Below are 10178 nucleotides of genomic sequence, written 5' to 3'. Positions count from 1 at the left end.
CTGTTGTTCAAGGGAAAGCAATTTTGGCTGCCTGCTCGGAAACGCTGACCACTCTGGCTGCCTGGTGATTTCGAGTTTGCAGGGCGGGTCCTGCCCCAGAGAAGGGAGAACAGAGCGGGGACAGAAGTCTGGCTTCTCTGCTTCCTCCGGAGCCAACGGGGTGTGTGTGACCTGGGAGAAATCACCTCCCTCCGAGCCTCAGGTTCCTCACATGCGAATCAGAGTATAGGACTAGGTGATCCTTCTAGAAAGACCATCTATGATCCTACTACTTAAGCCAGTATGTACTCTGTCAGTAACGACAACTCACTACCACCTCCACGAGTATCTGCTGTTAAAATGGAGCCAAAGCCAATGAAACACACAAAAACACAAAACAAAAAGAAATGGAGCCAAAGCCTTCAGCAAAAGGCTGAGTTTCCCAGTTTGACACAGGGAGAATTATCTGAGTTCAGAATGTTAAAATCCCCGTTTCAGGGACTGAAACTTTCTCTTTTTTTTTCTTAAGAGACTAAATAGACTTATCCTTTATTCCAACCGACGAGCTGCAGAGAGTGACAATCAGAGAAACATTCCACCAGGTGTCCGAGGCCCTCCTCGGCTCCGCAGAATCACAGGCTCCAGCTCCACATCACTGTCTGGTTTACGTTTCTTCCTCTTCTCCTTCCTCTGCCTCCACCTCGTCGTCCTCATCCTGGAGCTGACGGTGCCGTCGGGCAGGCTACACACACAGACGACCTGCTGGCTGGGGTCCCTGAGGCCGAGGTACTTGCCCGCCTCCAGCTTCATGCAGGTGTCGATGCCGCAGCACAGGACGCCCCAGGCGTTCTCCACGTGCCGGTGGATCAGGCCGGCAAACTCACTGGCCTTGAACTGCCGGGTGCCCAGGATGACGTGGCATGAGGACTCTTGCACGTGGTACCAGGACACGTAACCAAGTTTGAGGTACTCGGATCCAGCCAGCAAAGCACAGCAGGTCCAGCAGGCCGGCTTGTAGCTGTTGTTCTTCAGCTCGGTGGCAATGACGGCCCCCGACTGAGAACCCAGCTTCTGACGCCCGTCAGCGCCGGTAGAGTGCGCGGAGTCTCACTCGCTGAGGGTCTTGATGTTGGTGAACGACAGCTCCCCGGTGGCGCCGGTCACGACGCCGTCGCGCTCACAGCGGGCGGCGAGGTCAATGTCATCTCCGAGCTCCCACCTGTGGTAACGGTACGCCACAGAGGCGGTCTCGTTCTTATCCATGTCGTCCTCCACAAAGGGGTTTGGGGTGGGCAAGTTGTATCTTCCCTTCCCCATCCTCAAGCACTGTGGGGAGGAGTGGTGGTTGATGTAGGGTGCTTCCGTGGCCAGGCTGCGGGGCGACTTGAAGGAGTTACCTTCATCTTGCGGGGGCTCTTTGGCTGTCTCACTCGCCGTCAGGAGGTCAAAGTCACAGTTTTGTTCCTCTTGTCAAAGAAGAGCTTGGACCCGACTCTCGGGACAACCGTGTCCCAGGAATACACGGAGCGGGTGCAGCTTGTCACTGTGGCCAGAACGGCGTCGGTGGCAAACACTGAGTCTTTGCCGGCTTCCAGACGACGGGGTCATCCCTGGTGGCGCAGTGGTTGAGAATCCTCCTGCCAGCGCAGGGGACACGGGTTCGAGCCCCGGTCTGGGAAGATCCCACATGCCACGGAGCAACGAAGCCCGTGCGCCACAACTACTGAGCCTGCGCTCTAGAGCCCGCGAGCCACAACTACTAAGCCCACGAGCCACAACTACTGAAGCCCGCGCGCCTAGAGGCCGTGCTCCGCAACAAGAGAAGCCACCGCAACGAGAAGCCCGCGCACCGCAACAAAGGGTAGCCCCCGCTCGCCACAACTAGAGAAAGCCCGCGCGCAGCAACCAAGACCCAACGCAGCCAAAAATAATAAATAAATAAATAAATAATTTTTAAAAAAAATCTCTAAGTTTCAGGGGCCACCCCAGATGGAAAGAGCTACAATCTACAGGAAGAGGGCTAGGGGTCCCTTAACAAACAAACACCTTAGGGGATTCTCCTGATCACGCAAGTCGGGAAACAGTGGGAGAGAGGAGTGTAGGCTTGATGGTGGTGTGTGGAACCTGCAGGTCCCAGACCCCCGGTTCTCGAGCTTGGGAACACGGGAAACACCAGCAGCTTCAGCCTCCCTGGCACTCTGACGCCATTTCCAGACATTCGGATTAAGTTGGAATGGGATTGTGTTTTGGGGGTGTTGGGGGTTTTAAGGACTCCCCAAACGATGTTCGTATGCAGCCAGAGTCAAGAGCCTCCAGCCCAAACTCAAATTGGTTGTTAATCCTACGTCCTCAATGTTTCTCCTCCACCACCAAGGGGGGGAGCAGAAATCCAACCAAGTTCTGACGTTCCTGCCGGGGCTCTGCGGAGCCATGTGGCGCCTGGGAGAGACAAGGGAGACCAGAGGACCAAGCTCCACCACACAGCAGCATGGGAGCAAGAGACGGGAGCCTCCCTGTGCATAATGGGGGCGTCCACTGCCCCATGTTGCCAGGAGATGGGACTCACATTATGTCTGTTCATGTCATGAGTACTCAGCGGATGCTGGCTGGATTGAAATCTGGGAAGAACCAGGACAGCCTTTAGGAGATCACGGGAACCCTTCAGTCCTAAGATACTTGGCCAATACTGTCAAGAGCGTGCTGATCATTTTATTCCATTTTGAAAAGCAGAAATCGTGGTAACTTCAGCTGCTAGTTTTTGAGCTCCGGCTATGCCCTCTGCACTGGGGTAGACCCAGCAATGAGCGCCGCCCTCACATCCTCCGCAGAAATTAGGAGTCTGACCCCACGCGTCTTAGGCAAGGACACTCATGGTCAAGGACGTGAAGGCCGCACAGCCAGCACAGCACAGAGGTCCAAATCCACATCTGCTCCCCTCCCCAGGCACGCGAGCCCACGGTTTCTTCGGGAGGTTGTCTGATCTCCGTGTAACGAGGCCTCTCCTTCTGCCCGTCGCCTAATTCCGTGTAATTTCCGTGAGCGCCGTCTCTGGGGGACGGACCCGCCCTTCTCAGCCGCCTGAAACGTCTAGAGCAGGAGCGGGGGCCCGTCTGTGGGAGGAGGTGTGGCAGTTAAGCGGCCAACGTAAGTCTATTACGGGAGGAGCGTCCATTCTGAGGGTGAGCTGACATTTTTTAAATGTCTCTTTGCCACCAACAATATCCTTTCAAACTTTTCAAAATCCTCTAAAACCAACAAAGTCGGCCACAGTGTGAATCAGCCTACCTTCCCTGTCCCTGCCTGAGTAGTGCTATTTCAGCAATGAAAGGAGATGTGTGTTTGTGTGTGTATGTGCATGTGTGGGCATGTGTATGTGCATCTGTCTCTCTGTGTGTATGCACGGGTGGGCACATATGTGTGGGCGCATGTGTGTACATGTATTTGAATATGTGCATGTGTATATGCATGGGTGGGTACATATGTGAGTGCATGTGTGTATCTATGTTTGTGTGTGTGTGTTTGTGTGCATGCGGAAACACATGTGTATGCATGTGTGTGGTTTAAATCCTATGGACTTAGAAGCCATAGGGACTAGGATGTGTAGACAAGACAGAAAAGTCCCCAACAACAAAGTGGACACAGGACAGAACAGAAAGACTGCTTCCGCTCACTCCTTTCACGACGCAGAAGGAGAGAAAAGAGCACAGATCTGAAGACACAATCAGCCCTCGAATCCCAGCTCGCCTCTGGTAATTTATCAAATGGGTTACAGGGCTCAGAATCCTCAACTATTATATAGAAGGAGAAAATAGCTGTATATGGAACTGACGCCCACCTTGGTCACTTGCAAATCTCAGCAGGTCATTTAACTTCTCTGTGCCTCAGTTTCCCCATAGGATTATGATGATGATTAAATGAGCTAATAAATGTAAAACAAAATATATGGCATGTAATAAGTGTCACTGTTACTCCTAACTCAAAAATATTATCGCTTTGCTCCACTTCACTATCCTGGGAAAGACATCAAAGACATATTTCCTTTAATATTCAAATTAGAAAAACTGCCACCCCCACGACTATGAATCGACAGAACATCCAGTCTTTCTCCTGGGGTTGCCCTCTCCCCGAAATTACTATGGCTCTCCAAACATTGTTTAATGGTTCTACTAACCCGCTCTGGTTGCAGATATTTCTTCTTGCTCCAGCCATTCACGGTCCAAGTTGTCACTGCTCCACAATTTCTTTTACAGAAAGTATCCTGCTTTGTTCTAAGCTTGGGCACAATCTTCTCTGTTCACTTCTCCCCACCCGCTACCCCACCGGTTTCTAGCATTGCCTGGGGTTTGGCAAACCTTACTCCATGCTAGAGGAATAGCAAACGATAAAGCAACGAGTGGCGTATTCTCCTGAGGTTGTTCCTGGATCTCAGAACTGTTAACTCAAACTTGGGATTTCATTTCACAGCTGGCAGCCTTCCTGGTGGAGGAGGCATCCAACCGTCATGGGTGAGACCCCCCTGCCAATCCCTCCTTCAGAGACCAGACAGCCATTCCTTGGTGCACAGAAAGAAGGTCCCTTCCAGCTCCCAGCCCACATCTGGCTCCGGCTGGCTTCTTTTCTGACCCAGAATGTGAGAAAGCAGGGGGCAGCCATTTCTTCAGGACACGCCCTGTTCTTCCCTCCACCTACGGGATGGAATCTGATTGCCCGGGACAGACAGGGCCGTCGTGGTTGTTGGCATTTGTTTCTCAACTTACATAGAGCAGGTTGAGAACACCAAGAGTCCAGCACAAATCCACATTTAGGAGGAGGAGTTAAGTCTTCAAGGGCTGGGTCAGGAGAAAGACAGGCTCAATTTACATCAAAAGGCCACGTGCTCCTATTGTTCGGCAGAAGAACGGGTGGTGGGTTTTCCTGACAGGAAACCAAAGAGCTTCAGTAGTAATTTTCTGACGGATAATTAATGCTCCCCAACTGCAGGAAGCAAATGTTATCAGTGACCCCAAAAGGTCCACATTCCAGTGGAAGAAAAAAAATTAAAGGCCCTCTTCCTTGGGCACCTCATCAACAGAGATGCGGTGAAGACAAAGTGAAATGTGCTTTGTGAATCTTAGAACTTTTAGCAAATTAGGGCACAGGGAGACCCCAATTCTTCAAATCTGGTAGTTAAATCCTAGAGCAAAGACGCAAAAAACTTAAGAAACCTCCACGTGTTTTTGCCCCAAGCTGGTGCCACCAGCCAAACGGCGAGCATGAAGGGCGTTGCCTACGTTGCAAGCTGTTGCGAGGATGAAATGAACCAACAGATGTGAAATCTCAGTGTAAATGGCTGTTCTACCCCCATCACCTTTCTTATTCCCACAGTGCCCAGAACTGCGCCTTGTACACTGCAAAGTCTGAGACGAGTTCTGTACGGTAAGTGATGACTATAAAGCTGGAGTCTGAAGAAGAGGCGAATGGCACCGTGCTACCCCAATGTCAAAGGAAGTGAGGGCTCACAGGGGCCTCAGAGGTCATGCCGGCCAGCCCTCCTGCTCTGCGGGAGAGGGAACCTGTCCTGAGCGGCCAAGGAGCCTTCTTCCCATGGCCCTCGACGACCCTCGTCATTCTCAGGAGGGAGGTCACGCGGCCTCCTCTTCTGCGCCAGGTCTCCCTGTGGGACCAGGCTGAGGCTGGGGCTCCTCCTGAAATTTCAGCCTTGCCTCCCTCCTACCCCTTCCCTATCTTGCACCCTCCACCAATTCTTTTACTTGTAGGCTCTCCTTCGAAAATCCCTTGCACTCAGATCCTTGGCTTGAAGTGGGTTTCTTGGAAGAAACTGACCTAAGACAGACCCTATCACTCTAGCACCCCGTCTACTGGATGTCTTTTTTTTTTTTTAACTGAAAAATGTTATTTTATTTTGAATCCCAGTTTTAATCTTTTCATGCTTAACTTTTGTTTGTTTGTTTTAATTTTTATGGGAGTATAGCTGCTTTACAATGCTGTGTTAGTTTCTACTGTACAGCAAAGTGAATCAGCTATACATACATATATATATATATCCTCTTGTTTTTGGATTTCCTTCCCGTTTAGGTCACCACAGAGCACTGAGTAGAGTTCCCTGTGCTATACAGCAGGTTCTCATTAGTTATCTAATGCTTTTCGTAGGTTCAGGAAGTGTCTGTAGGGTTTCAAAGCTACTCTGGGTATTTTGGACATCGGTAGTTTTCAAACTGTCTTCGGAAGCAGCGACCATTTTTCAGATGAAGCAAAACCTTCCTTGGAGCCACAACGTAGAAAACAGATACGAGTCCCTTGCTCAGTCGACAGATGGTGGGACTTGAAGCCCCTTCTGTCGGTGTTGTCTTTACCCCCGTTATCCCCAAGGCACCTCTTGAAGATGTGAATACTCAGTGAAACCCTCCTGGCAAACAAGCAAATTGAGGTGTTTGCTGTGATGCCTCCTGACTTGACTTTGGCGCTCTGGAATGCAGTCCTCAGGTCAATCTCGATTTTTGTAGAAGAAAACCAAACAGGGGTCCCATCCCTCCTTGTTTCAGCAGGTGACCACTGCTTCCGTTCCTGGCACCGTTCCCAGACCCCTGGCTGCTCCCGCCCCGCCCCTTTGCCAAGCTCCACTATCAACCTCAGGTGACCAGGCAAGCTGCAATCTACTTTCCTCTTATTGCAGTTTGGGGGTCTCATGCATCATGCTGCCAGATGTGACCAGAAGCCTTAGCAGTCAAATGCCTGCTGGCATTTACAGTCTGAATTCAGAAGTGTTGAGCACCTCCTTCCTGGGGTTAGCCTGCCTTTCTGCAAGAGCTCACCATCCCTCATGTCACTGACCAGCCCTCTCCCAAAAAGACATTGAAAGGCTCAAAGAAAAGTAATGTAGCCCGGCAGTGCACTGTAAGAGAACAACACATGCAGGGAAATGTAAACGACCAGACTCCTTGTCCTGGAGAGCGATAGCAACTTGATACCACCCGCTTCATTTATACACTAATTTCACACTCACAAAATCGTTCCTATTTTCTGGCAGAAATATTTATGCCTGAGGTTCGTTGAAAACCCATATATATACTTCAAAACCCAAATGTGGCACTTGGGATGTGCCAGGGAGAAAGTGACCCAGAATGGCCATCATGGGGAACAGCAGTTGGGTACTGGGACAGTAACGGCTTGGCCTGACTGAGAGGAATTCTCTTACCTCAAAGGCCAGGGATATTGAAAAACTTTTCACACTTCATCAGCTCGGAGGAGGAGGCTGATTGTGGCTTCAACAGAGGCAGCTGCTGAAGGCATCGTGGCAAAAATGAAAAAAATACGACCTCCCCGGCATGTGTGCAGATCTGCAGTGTCACAAACAAGAACAGACCTAGACCCTTTGAAAGACAGCAAAAAGATGCAGCCACAAAACGTGCAGTTGGAACTTTCTACATCATATTCCAAGAAGAAGAATTTTACATTCTTGGGGCATCAGCCCAGTTAGGAGAAAGCCCACGTTTGATACACACTGACAGAAGCAACACGAGATCCACATCCCAGAGGGAGTAGGAGACTGGCAGATAGTGTGACCCAGGGGAAGTTGGTTACTGTTTCTAAGTAGTCACCTCATTTGGAAATGGGAATAATGTCTAATTCACAGGGTGGCTGCAAGAATAAAATGATGCCTGCAACTTTCCTGACATAATGTATCAAATGAAACAGGTGGCTGAAAATGTCAGTTCCTCTTTTCCTTCTTCTTGCACATTGTGTGATTGATAAATATATATACAATCTATCGCAACAAAAAACAATCGTCTGCTTGGAGCCTTCTTTCTGACGGTGGGTGACACCAAATTACAGCCTGATTTAATGGAACACCGCTGTCATCATCCTTTAGTGAAGACCCACTGGGCCGACTCAGTTTTGAATGACTGGGTCTGTTCACTTGCATCTTTATGCTCGGTTCTGCTGTTGACAGCCTGTGGGGTTTCAGGCGAGTTAATTAAAAAGTCAAAGTCTCATTTTGCTACTGTGAACTGAACATTTATGGCTGAGTAATACTCCATTGTATAAAAAAGAATGAAATAACGCCGTCTGCAGCAACATGGATGGACCTAGAGATTACATACTAAGTGAAGTCAGAGAAAGACAAGCGTCATGTAATATGGCTTATATGTAGAATCTAAAAAAAGGATACAAATGAACTTATATATAAAACAGAAATAGACCCACAGACATAGAAAACAAATTTATGGTTACCAAAGGGAAAAGAGGGAGGAGGATAAATTAGGAGTCTAGGATTAACGTATACACACTATTAGATATAAAATAGATACCCAGCAAGGACCTACTGTATAGCACAGGGAACTATACTCAATATTTTCTAATAACCTATAAGGGAAAAGAATCTGGAAAAAAATAGATATATATGTATGTATAACTGAATCACGTTGCTGTACACTTGAAACTAACACAGCATTGTAAATCAACTATACTCCAATTTTTAAAAAATGAACATTTAGCCCAGTGATCCCTCCTTTCCCTTCCAGACCATTTCCAGAGAACGTGTTACAGACATAAAGTGTAAAGGGAGTTCTGACAGAGATGAAGGTATGGTGGGATATGCTTCTTCTTGGAGGTGAGTGTTTGGGTATCACCACTGCACCAGGTGGAAACTAACCCAGAAAAGAAAAGAGCTGCTTGCAAAAGTGAAGCACATCTGACAGTAAGTGATGGGGGAAATATTACATATGCAGATTCATCACCTATGAGCATGTGCTCAATCGTGTTGAAAAGAAAGATCACCAGTTATTAAGGTAAGCTCGTTTCAGCTCACTCTGATCAAGAAATCCAAACAAAGTTCCGTTCTGCTCTCAAACTGGCTCACCTTCGTGAGTTCTCTATGATTAACCCTAGCGATAAGTGACACACCGTCTCACCATTCCTTACCCCAGAGGCACCATCACTGCCCTCTCCTCTAGACAACTCATCCCATACCTCTTCCACTTCCTCTCTCACAGGAGTGGGACGAAATTTGTTCAAGACGTCTTTCAAAAACACGCAAAACCTTCGATGTTTCATAATTGCCTACGGAACGCAAGGTCGACTCTTTCACGGCCCTCCTTAGAGTCCTTGAGCACCAGCCTCGTGCCAGGAACGATGCCAGTTAGAGAATAAAGCGGTGAGTGGAGCCTGGTCCTTGGCCCCAGAAGCAAAACTTCTGAGTGAGATGCAGGAGACAAGTCAACAGAGCATGTTAATACTGGGGAGAGATACCTTACGGAAGAAAGTGCTGCTGCAGCCAGAAGGAGGAAAGACTCCTCCTGCCACTGTCACTGGGGATGGCCTTGAGGACAAGGCACAGTGACCGACGGATGTGTTGAGCGCACCCCATCGTTGCCCGCCTTCCTGCCTCTGTTCACGGTGTCTCCTCTGCCCACATTCCACACCCCTCCCTCCTTCCAGATAAAGCCTTCCGAACATGGGTCCAGCAACAGCTCCTGCCGGGAATTTTCCCCAACACACCCGCTGGAATTACAGAGTTCCTCCTGAGGGATTTGCCCACAGTGGGCTGCTGGGCGCTCTATTTAGCTGTCATTTTATTTTCGGTTCTTGTTGGAGCCACTTGTTTACATGTGTCCCCCAGCTCAGCTGTGGTTTCTTAGAGAGCAGACTCCATGCTCTATTCATCTCCTTAGTTCCCACAGCCCTAAGTACAATGCATCGCGTCGAGTAGGCAATGGATAAATAGAGGCTAAATTGAATTGTATTCATAGTCAATCCTTGTTTAAAGACAGCAGCTGAGGGCTTCCCTGGTGGCGCAGTGGTGGAGAGTCCGCCTGACGACGCAGGGGACGCGGGTTCGTGCCCTGGTCCGGGAAGATCCCACGTGCCGCGGAGCGGCTGGGCCCGTGAGCCGTGGCCGCTGAGCCTGCGCGTCCGGAGCCTGTGCTCCGCAACGGGAGAGGCCACAGCAGTGAGAGGCCCGCGTACCGCAAAAAAAAAAAAAAAAAAAAAAAAAAGACAGCAGCTGAGGTTCATCCTTAGCGTGTAGATAGAGAGGGAAAGACGTGTCTTTCCCGTTTTCTTTTCTTAACCTGTGTCAGGCTCGTCTTGTTGAGGCCTGGGGTTTGTCTCCCCTCTACAAGATAAAACTTTTCTTCCCCCAAACTGTACTTTGTCATCTTCTTTTCCCCGGAAGCTAATCAGAGGAAGCAATATAACCC

At 49.4% G+C, this 10178-nt stretch overlaps 1 pseudogene; it reads right to left on the bottom strand.

Annotated features, from left to right (window-relative positions):
- Positions 1 to 643: 643 nt before the first annotated feature.
- LOC131743812 (eukaryotic translation initiation factor 3 subunit D pseudogene) lies at positions 644 to 9346 on the bottom strand (annotated as a pseudogene).
- Between the last annotated feature and the right edge of the window lie 832 nt (positions 9347 to 10178).

The sequence above is a fragment of the Kogia breviceps genome, chromosome 17 (assembly GCF_026419965.1).
Source record: "Kogia breviceps isolate mKogBre1 chromosome 17, mKogBre1 haplotype 1, whole genome shotgun sequence".
NCBI classification, from domain to species: Eukaryota; Metazoa; Chordata; class Mammalia; order Artiodactyla; family Physeteridae; genus Kogia; species Kogia breviceps.
This window is presented reverse-complemented; position numbering and strand designations above follow the sequence as displayed.